The following is a 12,049-nucleotide window of genomic DNA, read 5'->3' as shown; positions in this document are numbered from 1 at the left end:
TCAGGACAGCAGGCATTGCAGTGGCTCCTGCTTCAGAAAGGCACCTTGAAGAACAGCACTAGGAGCTAACGGAGGGCACCAGGGGTATGGGGGCCAGTGGTGCAATGGATAAGGCGCCTGACTAGGAGTCAGAAGGTTGTGGGTTCCACTGCCATCCGGCTGGGCTCCCAACTCTGTGCTTTGTTTCTTTGAATTACATTTAAATTCCCTTGGCCTTCACTGCTCGCAATAGACTTTTGATTTTATGTGGGGCGGGCCCGGTTGCACAGCAAGGAAACACCAGGCGCCATCTCGAAGCACCACCAGTAGGGGTCCCTCCAGAAGGCCCCAACAAGCAGCAGATGATTTCTATGCATGTGTGCGTCCTGTCCTTCAATGGGTGGGGGTTGGCTTGTGTTGGACACAGTCCCAGGGCAGCCCTTCACGTCCCTGATCGGCCACGATCGGCCAGAGACCTCTCTGTGAGCGCCGCAGGCGAGCCTTCTCGGGACCTCAGCAACTGAGGGGCACATTTCCAAATGAGGGAGACATTTCCAGAAAACGCACCAGGGAACGGCTCAGCCTCTGCTTCGTGGCCTAACCCAGCCTGGTCCTTCTCCAACCATCTGGGAGCTGTCCAAAAGCCGGTGGGCCTGGCGGAATGGGCTCCCAGCAGGCCCTGGCTGACTGGTGATTTGCATACACACAGACACACGCACGCACGCACACTCTCTCTCGTGCTATCTGCTGCCTTTCAGACCCTGCCACCCCTCGCTTGCTTTAAAGGAGCAGTTGGCGAATGACACTGAGCAAAGAATGCACAAGTGGGTAAAGAGATCACACACCTAGAGGCAGCCAGCTCTCATGAAGAGTAGGGCCTAGAAGCAGTGAAGCTTGAGGGGCTGTGCGCTCTTTGCCATGAGCCCCTAGAGGCGGATCATATAGAAAGCGCTATATAGAAATGAGCAGCCAGCAGAGGACAAGGCAGCCGCTCTTGGTGCAGCACAGAGAGGATCAAGAGAAACGGGAAGGGCTTCCGCGGCAGCGAGCAAGCACAAGACCAGCACGGGAGCGGGGCCCCTTTTATTCTGTCAATAAAAGGTATTTCTCTCCTGGCACGCACGTGTCTAAAAATATGGAACGCTTCACGAATTTGCGTGTCATCCTTGCGCAGGGGCCATGCTAATCTTCTCTGTATCGTTCCAATTTTAGTATATGTGCTGCCGAAGCGAGCACACACTTGGGGCTGAACTGGCCAGTGTATAAAAGCCAGCGCATCGGCTGCCTATTGACCTAGGTTGACTTGTTATGCTCTAACTTTGGCAAGAAACTGTTTGGTTCTGGGGCCGGTATGGAACCAAGAGGCAAAGACCAACGACCCAAGCTTCCTCGCTGCTGGTTTGGCCCAAAAGGAAAGGTTCCGTGTGCTTGGCTATTGCAATGCAGGAAGAAAGGATCATGGTCCAGGCTGCATGCAAAGTGGCACCTCCCGTCATAATGCCTGGGTGATGGGTGCTGTGTGCCTGGACGCATCACAATAGTCCCACAAGCCAGAGAAAAGCCAGAGGGCCTGTGAGGGTTTGCTTGGGGGGGGCCCTGTTGAATTCCAGGATAGGCAAGGTGAGGCAGCGGCCTAGTGCGCGGACCCCCGAGAGCCCCGGATTGCTGCTGCCCCCGCCTTCAAGCAAGAGATGCATTTTCAAACCGATGTAAGTTTACGTTTGGCTGCTGGCTTCAGCGACGGTGGCTTCAAAGTCCCGCCGGGTCTGCTTTCCTTTGGTAGGGCCAGGAAGCCTCTTACAACAGGTATTGGCTGCCTGTCGCCTGCTTTTATCAACTGTGCCAGGACGTGAGCCTTGTGTGTTACAAAATCAGGACAGCAGGCATTGCAGTGGCTCCTGCTTCAGAAAGGCACCTTGAAGAACAGCACTAGGAGCTAACGGAGGGCACCAGGGGTATGGGGGCCAGTGGTGCAATGGATAAGGCGCCTGACTAGGAGTCAGAAGGTTGTGGGTTCCTCTGCCATCCGGCTGGGCTCCCAACTCTGTGCTTTGTTTCTTTGAATTACATTTAAATTCCCTTGGCCTTCTCTGCTCGCAATAGACTTTTGATTTTATGTGGGGCGGGCCCGGTTGCACAGCAAGGAAACACCAGGCGCCATCTCGAAGCACCACCAGTAGGGGTCCCTCCAGAAGGCCCCAACAAGCAGCAGATGATTTCTATGCATGTGTGCGTCCTGTCCTTCAATGGGTGGGGGTTGGCTTGTGTTGGACACAGTCCCAGGGCAGCCCTTCACGTCCCTGATCGGCCACGATCGGCCAGAGACCTCTCTGGTGAGCGCCGCAGGCGAGCCTTCTCGGGACCTCAGCAACTGAGGGGCACATTTCCAAATGAGGGAGACATTTCCAGAAAGCGCACCAGGGAACGGCTCGGCTTCTGCTTCGTGGCCTAACCCAGCCTGGTCCTTCTCCAACCATCTGGGAGCTGTCCAAAAGCCGGTGGGCCTGGCGGAATGGGCTCCCAGCAGGCCCTGGCTGACTGGTGATTTGCATACACACAGACACACGCACGCACGCACACTCTCTCTCGTGCTATCTGCTGCCTTTCAGACCCTGCCACCCCTCGCTTGCTTTAAAGGAGCAGTTGGCGAATGACACTGAGCAAAGAATGCACAAGTGGGTAAAGAGATCACACACCTAGAGGCAGCCAGCTCTCATGAAGAGTAGGGCCTAGAAGCAGTGAAGCTTGAGGGGCTGTGCGCTCTTTGCCATGAGCCCCTAGAGGCGGATCATATAGAAAGCGCTATATAGAAATGAGCAGCCAGCAGAGGACAAGGCAGCCGCTCTCGGTGCAGCACAGCACAGAGAGGATCAAGAGAAACGGGAAGGGCTTCCGCGGCAGCGAGCAAGCACAAGACCAGCACGGGAGCGGGGCCCCTTTTATTCTGTCAATAAAAGGTATTTCTCTCCTGGCACGCACGTGTCTAAAAATATGGAACGCTTCACGAATTTGCGTGTCATCCTTGCGCAGGGGCCATGCTAATCTTCTCTGTATCGTTCCAATTTTAGTATATGTGCTGCCGAAGCGAGCACACACTTGGGGCTGAACTGGCCAGTGTATAAAAGCCAGCGCATCGGCTGCCTATTGACCTAGGTTGACTTGTTATGCTCTAACTTTGGCAAGAAACTGTTTGGTTCTGGGGCCGGTATGGAACCAAGAGGCAAAGACCAACGACCCAAGCTTCCTCGCTGCTGGTTTGGCCCAAAAGGAAAGGTTCCGTGTGCTTGGCTATTGCAATGCAGGAAGAAAGGATCATGGTCCAGGCTGCATGCAAAGTGGCACCTCCCGTCATAATGCCTGGGTGATGGGTGCTGTGTGCCTGGACGCATCACAATAGTCCCACAAGCCAGAGAAAAGCCAGAGGGCCTGTGAGGGTTTGCTTGGGGGGGGCCCTGTTGAATTCCAGGATAGGCAAGGTGAGGCAGCGGCCTAGTGCGCGGACCCCCGAGAGCCCCGGATTGCTGCTGCCCCCGCCTTCAAGCCAGAGATGCATTTTCAAACCGATGTAAGTTTACGTTTGGCTGCTGGCTTCAGCGACGGTGGCTTCAAAGTCCCGCCGGGTCTGCTTTCCTTTGGTAGGGCCAGGAAGCCTCTTACAACAGGTATTGGCTGCCTGTCGCCTGCTTTTATCAACTGTGCCAGGACGTGAGCCTTGTGTGTTACAAAATCAGGACAGCAGGCATTGCAGTGGCTCCTGCTTCAGAAAGGCACCTTGAAGAACAGCACTAGGAGCTAACGGAGGGCACCAGGGGTATGGGGGCCAGTGGTGCAATGGATAAGGCGCCTGACTAGGAGTCAGAAGGTTGTGGGTTCCACTGCCATCCGGCTGGGCTCCCAACTCTGTGCTTTGTTTCTTTGAATTACATTTAAATTCCCTTGGCCTTCACTGCTCGCAATAGACTTTTGATTTTATGTGGGGCGGGCCCGGTTGCACAGCAAGGAAACACCAGGCGCCATCTCGAAGCACCACCAGTAGGGGTCCCTCCAGAAGGCCCTAACAAGCAGCAGATGATTTCTATGCATGTGTGCGTCCTGTCCTTCAATGGGTGGGGGTTGGCTTGTGTTGGACACAGTCCCAGGGCAGCCCTTCACGTCCCTGATCGGCCAGAGACCTCTCTGTGAGCGCCGCAGGCGAGCCTTCTCGGGACCTCAGCAACTGAGGGGCACATTTCCAAATGAGGGAGACATTTCCAGAAAGCGCACCAGGGAACGGCTCAGCCTCTGCTTCGTGGCCTAACCCAGCCTGGTCCTTCTCCAACCATCTGGGAGCTGTCCAAAAGCCGGTGGGCCTGGCGGAATGGGCTCCCAGCAGGCCCTGGCTGACTGGTGATTTGCATACACACAGACACACGCACGCACGCACACTCTCTCTCGTGCTATCTGCTGCCTTTCAGACCCTGCCACCCCTCGCTTGCTTTAAAGGAGCAGTTGGCGAATGACACTGAGCAAAGAATGCACAAGTGGGTAAAGAGATCACACACCTAGAGGCAGCCAGCTCTCATGAAGAGTAGGGCCTAGAAGCAGTGAAGCTTGAGGGGCTGTGCGCTCTTTGCCATGAGCCCCTAGAGGCGGATCATATAGAAAGCGCTATATAGAAATGAGCAGCCAGCAGAGGACAAGGCAGCCGCTCTTGGTGCAGCACAGAGAGGATCAAGAGAAACGGGAAGGGCTTCCGCGGCAGCGAGCAAGCACAAGACCAGCACGGGAGCGGGGCCCCTTTTATTCTGTCAATAAAAGGTATTTCTCTCCTGGCACGCACGTGTCTAAAAATATGGAACGCTTCACGAATTTGCGTGTCATCCTTGCGCAGGGGCCATGCTAATCTTCTCTGTATCGTTCCAATTTTAGTATATGTGCTGCCGAAGCGAGCACACACTTGGGGCTGAACTGGCCAGTGTATAAAAGCCAGCGCATCGGCTGCCTATTGACCTAGGTTGACTTGTTATGCTCTAACTTTGGCAAGAAACTGTTTGGTTCTGGGGCCGGTATGGAACCAAGAGGCAAAGACCAACGACCCAAGCTTCCTCGCTGCTGGTTTGGCCCAAAAGGAAAGGTTCCGTGTGCTTGGCTATTGCAATGCAGGAAGAAAGGATCATGGTCCAGGCTGCATGCAAAGTGGCACCTCCCGTCATAATGCCTGGGTGATGGGTGCTGTGTGCCTGGACGCATCACAATAGTCCCACAAGCCAGAGAAAAGCCAGAGGGCCTGTGAGGGTTTGCTTGGGGGGGGCCCTGTTGAATTCCAGGATAGGCAAGGTGAGGCAGCGGCCTAGTGCGCGGACCCCCGAGAGCCCCGGATTGCTGCTGCCCCCGCCTTCAAGCAAGAGATGCATTTTCAAACCGATGTAAGTTTACGTTTGGCTGCTGGCTTCAGCGACGGTGGCTTCAAAGTCCCGCCGGGTCTGCTTTCCTTTGGTAGGGCCAGGAAGCCTCTTACAACAGGTATTGGCTGCCTGTCGCCTGCTTTTATCAACTGTGCCAGGACGTGAGCCTTGTGTGTTACAAAATCAGGACAGCAGGCATTGCAGTGGCTCCTGCTTCAGAAAGGCACCTTGAAGAACAGCACTAGGAGCTAACGGAGGGCACCAGGGGTATGGGGGCCAGTGGTGCAATGGATAAGGCGCCTGACTAGGAGTCAGAAGGTTGTGGGTTCCTCTGCCATCCGGCTGGGCTCCCAACTCTGTGCTTTGTTTCTTTGAATTACATTTAAATTCCCTTGGCCTTCTCTGCTCGCAATAGACTTTTGATTTTATGTGGGGCGGGCCCGGTTGCACAGCAAGGAAACACCAGGCGCCATCTCGAAGCACCACCAGTAGGGGTCCCTCCAGAAGGCCCCAACAAGCAGCAGATGATTTCTATGCATGTGTGCGTCCTGTCCTTCAATGGGTGGGGGTTGGCTTGTGTTGGACACAGTCCCAGGGCAGCCCTTCACGTCCCTGATCGGCCACGATCGGCCAGAGACCTCTCTGGTGAGCGCCGCAGGCGAGCCTTCTCGGGACCTCAGCAACTGAGGGGCACATTTCCAAATGAGGGAGACATTTCCAGAAAGCGCACCAGGGAACGGCTCGGCTTCTGCTTCGTGGCCTAACCCAGCCTGGTCCTTCTCCAACCATCTGGGAGCTGTCCAAAAGCCGGTGGGCCTGGCGGAATGGGCTCCCAGCAGGCCCTGGCTGACTGGTGATTTGCATACACACAGACACACGCACGCACGCACACTCTCTCTCGTGCTATCTGCTGCCTTTCAGACCCTGCCACCCCTCGCTTGCTTTAAAGGAGCAGTTGGCGAATGACACTGAGCAAAGAATGCACAAGTGGGTAAAGAGATCACACACCTAGAGGCAGCCAGCTCTCATGAAGAGTAGGGCCTAGAAGCAGTGAAGCTTGAGGGGCTGTGCGCTCTTTGCCATGAGCCCCTAGAGGCGGGTCATATAGAAAGCGCTATATAGAAATGAGCAGCCAGCAGAGGACAAGGCAGCCGCTCTCGGTGCAGCACAGCACAGAGAGGATCAAGAGAAACGGGAAGGGCTTCCGCGGCAGCGAGCAAGCACAAGACGAGCACGGGAGCGGGGCCCCTTTTATTCTGTCAATAAAAGGTATTTCTCTCCTGGCACGCACGTGTCTAAAAATATGGAACGCTTCACGAATTTGCGTGTCATCCTTGCGCAGGGGCCATGCTAATCTTCTCTGTATCGTTCCAATTTTAGTATATGTGCTGCCGAAGCGAGCACACACTTGGGGCTGAACTGGCCAGTGTATAAAAGCCAGCGCATCGGCTGCCTATTGACCTAGGTTGACTTGTTATGCTCTAACTTTGGCAAGAAACTGTTTGGTTCTGGGGCCGGTATGGAACCAAGAGGCAAAGACCAACGACCCAAGCTTCCTCGCTGCTGGTTTGGCCCAAAAGGAAAGGTTCCGTGTGCTTGGCTATTGCAATGCAGGAAAGAAAGGATCATGGTCCAGGCTGCATGCAAAGTGGCACCTCCCGTCATAATGCCTGGGAGATGGGTGCTGTGTGCCTGGACGCATCACAATAGTCCCACAAGCCAGAGAAAAGCCAGAGGGCCTGTGAGGGTTTGCTTGGGGGGGGCCCTGTTGAATTCCAGGATAGGCAAGGTGAGGCAGCGGCCTAGTGCGCGGACCCCCGAGAGCCCCGGATTGCTGCTGCCCCCGCCTTCAAGCCAGAGATGCATTTTCAAACCGATGTAAGTTTACGTTTGGCTGCTGGCTTCAGCGACGGTGGCTTCAAAGTCCCGCCGGGTCTGCTTTCCTTTGGTAGGGCCATGAAGCCTCTTACAACAGGTATTGGCTGCCTGTCGCCTGCTTTTATCAACTGTGCCAGGACGTGAGCCTTGTGTGTTACAAAATCAGGACAGCAGGCATTGCAGTGGCTCCTGCTTCAGAAAGGCACCTTGAAGAACAGCACTAGGAGCTAACGGAGGGCACCAGGGGTATGGGGGCCAGTGGTGCAATGGATAAGGCGCCTGACTAGGAGTCAGAAGGTTGTGGGTTCCACTGCCATCCGGCTGGGCTCCCAACTCTGTGCTTTGTTTCTTTGAATTACATTTAAATTCCCTTGGCCTTCACTGCTCGCAATAGACTTTTGATTTTATGTGGGGCGGGCCCGGTTGCACAGCAAGGAAACACCAGGCGCCATCTCGAAGCACCACCAGTAGGGGTCCCTCCAGAAGGCCCCAACAAGCAGCAGATGATTTCTATGCATGTGTGCGTCCTGTCCTTCAATGGGTGGGGGTTGGCTTGTGTTGGACACAGTCCCAGGGCAGCCCTTCACGTCCCTGATCGGCCACGATCGGCCAGAGACCTCTCTGTGAGCGCCGCAGGCGAGCCTTCTCGGGACCTCAGCAACTGAGGGGCACATTTCCAAATGAGGGAGACATTTCCAGAAAGCGCACCAGGGAACGGCTCAGCCTCTGCTTCGTGGCCTAACCCAGCCTGGTCCTTCTCCAACCATCTGGGAGCTGTCCAAAAGCCGGTGGGCCTGGCGGAATGGGCTCCCAGCAGGCCCTGGCTGACTGGTGATTTGCATACACACAGACACACGCACGCACGCACACTCTCTCTCGTGCTATCTGCTGCCTTTCAGACCCTGCCACCCCTCGCTTGCTTTAAAGGAGCAGTTGGCGAATGACACTGAGCAAAGAATGCACAAGTGGGTAAAGAGATCACACACCTAGAGGCAGCCAGCTCTCATGAAGAGTAGGGCCTAGAAGCAGTGAAGCTTGAGGGGCTGTGCGCTCTTTGCCATGAGCCCCTAGAGGCGGATCATATAGAAAGCGCTATATAGAAATGAGCAGCCAGCAGAGGACAAGGCAGCCGCTCTCGGTGCAGCACAGCACAGAGAGGATCAAGAGAAACGGGAAGGGCTTCCGCGGCAGCGAGCAAGCACAAGACCAGCACGGGAGCGGGGCCCCTTTTATTCTGTCAATAAAAGGTATTTCTCTCCTGGCACGCACGTGTCTAAAAATATGGAACGCTTCACGAATTTGCGTGTCATCCTTGCGCAGGGGCCATGCTAATCTTCTCTGTATCGTTCCAATTTTAGTATATGTGCTGCCGAAGCGAGCACACACTTGGGGCTGAACTGGCCAGTGTATAAAAGCCAGCGCATCGGCTGCCTATTGACCTAGGTTGACTTGTTATGCTCTAACTTTGGCAAGAAACTGTTTGGTTCTGGGGCCGGTATGGAACCAAGAGGCAAAGACCAACGACCCAAGCTTCCTCGCTGCTGGTTTGGCCCAAAAGGAAAGGTTCCGTGTGCTTGGCTATTGCAATGCAGGAAGAAAGGATCATGGTCCAGGCTGCATGCAAAGTGGCACCTCCCGTCATAATGCCTGGGTGATGGGTGCTGTGTGCCTGGACGCATCACAATAGTCCCACAAGCCAGAGAAAAGCCAGAGGGCCTGTGAGGGTTTGCTTGGGGGGGGCCCTGTTGAATTCCAGGATAGGCAAGGTGAGGCAGCGGCCTAGTGCGCGGACCCCCGAGAGCCCCGGATTGCTGCTGCCCCCGCCTTCAAGCCAGAGATGCATTTTCAAACCGATGTAAGTTTACGTTTGGCTGCTGGCTTCAGCGACGGTGGCTTCAAAGTCCCGCCGGGTCTGCTTTCCTTTGGTAGGGCCAGGAAGCCTCTTACAACAGGTATTGGCTGCCTGTCGCCTGCTTTTATCAACTGTGCCAGGACGTGAGCCTTGTGTGTTACAAAATCAGGACAGCAGGCATTGCAGTGGCTCCTGCTTCAGAAAGGCACCTTGAAGAACAGCACTAGGAGCTAACGGAGGGCACCAGGGGTATGGGGGCCAGTGGTGCAATGGATAAGGCGCCTGACTAGGAGTCAGAAGGTTGTGGGTTCCACTGCCATCCGGCTGGGCTCCCAACTCTGTGCTTTGTTTCTTTGAATTACATTTAAATTCCCTTGGCCTTCACTGCTCGCAATAGACTTTTGATTTTATGTGGGGCGGGCCCGGTTGCACAGCAAGGAAACACCAGGCGCCATCTCGAAGCACCACCAGTAGGGGTCCCTCCAGAAGGCCCCAACAAGCAGCAGATGATTTCTATGCATGTGTGCGTCCTGTCCTTCAATGGGTGGGGGTTGGCTTGTGTTGGACACAGTCCCAGGGCAGCCCTTCACGTCCCTGATCGGCCACGATCGGCCAGAGACCTCTCTCTGTGAGCGCCGCAGGCGAGCCTTCTCGGGACCTCAGCAACTGAGGGGCACATTTCCAAATGAGGGAGACATTTCCAGAAAGCGCACCAGGGAACGGCTCGGCCTCTGCTTCGTGGCCTAACCCAGCCTGGTCCTTCTCCAACCATCTGGGAGCTGTCCAAAAGCCGGTGGGCCTGGCGGAATGGGCTCCCAGCAGGCCCTGGCTGACTGGTGATTTGCATACACACAGACACACGCACGCACGCACACTCTCTCTCGTGCTATCTGCTGCCTTTCAGACCCTGCCACCCCTCGCTTGCTTTAAAGGAGCAGTTGGCGAATGACACTGAGCAAAGAATGCACAAGTGGGTAAAGAGATCACACACCTAGAGGCAGCCAGCTCTCATGAAGAGTAGGGCCTAGAAGCAGTGAAGCTTGAGGGGCTGTGCGCTCTTTGCCATGAGCCCCTAGAGGCGGATCATATAGAAAGCGCTATATAGAAATGAGCAGCCAGCAGAGGACAAGGCAGCCGCTCTCGGTGCAGCACAGCACAGAGAGGATCAAGAGAAACGGGAAGGGCTTCCGCGGCAGCGAGCAAGCACAAGACCAGCACGGGAGCGGGGCCCCTTTTATTCTGTCAATAAAAGGTATTTCTCTCCTGGCACGCACGTGTCTAAAAATATGGAACGCTTCACGAATTTGCGTGTCATCCTTGCGCAGGGGCCATGCTAATCTTCTCTGTATCGTTCCAATTTTAGTATATGTGCTGCCGAAGCGAGCACACACTTGGGGCTGAACTGGCCAGTGTATAAAAGCCAGCGCATCGGCTGCCTTTTGACCTAGGTTGACTTGTTATGCTCTAACTTTGGCAAGAAACTGTTTGGTTCTGGGGCCGGTATGGAACCAAGAGGCAAAGACCAACGACCCAAGCTTCCTCGCTGCTGGTTTGGCCCAAAAGGAAAGGTTCCGTGTGCTTGGCTATTGCAATGCAGGAAAGAAAGGATCATGGTCCAGGCTGCATGCAAAGTGGCACCTCCCGTCATAATGCCTGGGAGATGGGTGCTGTGTGCCTGGACGCATCACAATAGTCCCACAAGCCAGAGAAAAGCCAGAGGGCCTGTGAGGGTTTGCTTGGGGGGGGCCCTGTTGAATTCCAGGATAGGCAAGGTGAGGCAGCGGCCTAGTGCGCGGACCCCCGAGAGCCCCGGATTGCTGCTGCCCCCGCCTTCAAGCCAGAGATGCATTTTCAAACCGATGTAAGTTTACGTTTGGCTGCTGGCTTCAGCGACGGTGGCTTCAAAGTCCCGCCGGGTCTGCTTTCCTTTGGTAGGGCCAGGAAGCCTCTTACAACAGGTATTGGCTGCCTGTCGCCTGCTTTTATCAACTGTGCCAGGACGTGAGCCTTGTGTGTTACAAAATCAGGACAGCAGGCATTGCAGTGGCTCCTGCTTCAGAAAGGCACCTTGAAGAACAGCACTAGGAGCTAACGGAGGGCACCAGGGGTATGGGGGCCAGTGGTGCAATGGATAAGGCGCCTGACTAGGAGTCAGAAGGTTGTGGGTTCCACTGCCATCCGGCTGGGCTCCCAACTCTGTGCTTTGTTTCTTTGAATTACATTTAAATTCCCTTGGCCTTCACTGCTCGCAATAGACTTTTGATTTTATGTGGGGCGGGCCCGGTTGCACAGCAAGGAAACACCAGGCGCCATCTCGAAGCACCACCAGTAGGGGTCCCTCCAGAAGGCCCCAACAAGCAGCAGATGATTTCTATGCATGTGTGCGTCCTGTCCTTCAATGGGTGGGGGTTGGCTTGTGTTGGACACAGTCCCAGGGCAGCCCTTCACGTCCCTGATCGGCCACGATCGGCCAGAGACCTCTCTGTGAGCGCCGCAGGCGAGCCTTCTCGGGACCTCAGCAACTGAGGGGCACATTTCCAAATGAGGGAGACATTTCCAGAAAGCGCACCAGGGAACGGCTCAGCCTCTGCTTCGTGGCCTAACCCAGCCTGGTCCTTCTCCAACCATCTGGGAGCTGTCCAAAAGCCGGTGGGCCTGGCGGAATGGGCTCCCAGCAGGCCCTGGCTGACTGGTGATTTGCATACACACAGACACACGCACGCACGCACACTCTCTCTCGTGCTATCTGCTGCCTTTCAGACCCTGCCACCCCTCGCTTGCTTTAAAGGAGCAGTTGGCGAATGACACTGAGCAAAGAATGCACAAGTGGGTAAAGAGATCACACACCTAGAGGCAGCCAGCTCTCATGAAGAGTAGGGCCTAGAAGCAGTGAAGCTTGAGGGGCTGTGCGCTCTTTGCCATGAGCCCCTAGAGGCGGATCATATAGAAAGCGCTA

General features: G+C 55.3%; 6 non-coding genes across 6 annotated transcripts; all 6 read right to left on the bottom strand.

Annotated features, from left to right (window-relative positions):
* Window positions 1-1,108: 1,108 nt before the first annotated feature.
* LOC138511959 (U6 spliceosomal RNA) lies at window positions 1,109-1,215 on the bottom strand. The gene has a single exon (XR_011280841.1). It is a non-coding gene; the product is annotated as a U6 spliceosomal RNA (small nuclear RNA).
* A 1,749-nt stretch (window positions 1,216-2,964) lies between these two features.
* On the bottom strand, window positions 2,965-3,071 carry LOC138511958 (U6 spliceosomal RNA). The gene has a single exon (XR_011280840.1). It is a non-coding gene; the product is annotated as a U6 spliceosomal RNA (small nuclear RNA).
* A 1,733-nt stretch (window positions 3,072-4,804) lies between these two features.
* On the bottom strand, window positions 4,805-4,911 carry LOC138511957 (U6 spliceosomal RNA). Its single transcript, XR_011280839.1, has one exon. It is a non-coding gene; the product is annotated as a U6 spliceosomal RNA (small nuclear RNA).
* Window positions 4,912-6,660: 1,749 nt separating this feature from the next.
* LOC138511956 (U6 spliceosomal RNA) lies at window positions 6,661-6,767 on the bottom strand. The gene has a single exon (XR_011280838.1). It is a non-coding gene; the product is annotated as a U6 spliceosomal RNA (small nuclear RNA).
* A 1,749-nt stretch (window positions 6,768-8,516) lies between these two features.
* LOC138511955 (U6 spliceosomal RNA) lies at window positions 8,517-8,623 on the bottom strand. The gene has a single exon (XR_011280837.1). It is a non-coding gene; the product is annotated as a U6 spliceosomal RNA (small nuclear RNA).
* A 1,750-nt stretch (window positions 8,624-10,373) lies between these two features.
* Window positions 10,374-10,480, bottom strand: LOC138511954 (U6 spliceosomal RNA). The gene has a single exon (XR_011280836.1). It is a non-coding gene; the product is annotated as a U6 spliceosomal RNA (small nuclear RNA).
* Window positions 10,481-12,049: the final 1,569 nt, after the last annotated feature.

The sequence above is a fragment of the Ambystoma mexicanum genome, chromosome 6p, assembly GCF_040938575.1.
Source record: "Ambystoma mexicanum isolate Mex_15411 chromosome 6p, UKY_AmexF1_1, whole genome shotgun sequence".
Lineage (NCBI taxonomy): Eukaryota > Metazoa > Chordata > Amphibia > Caudata > Ambystomatidae > Ambystoma > Ambystoma mexicanum.
This window is presented reverse-complemented; position numbering and strand designations above follow the sequence as displayed.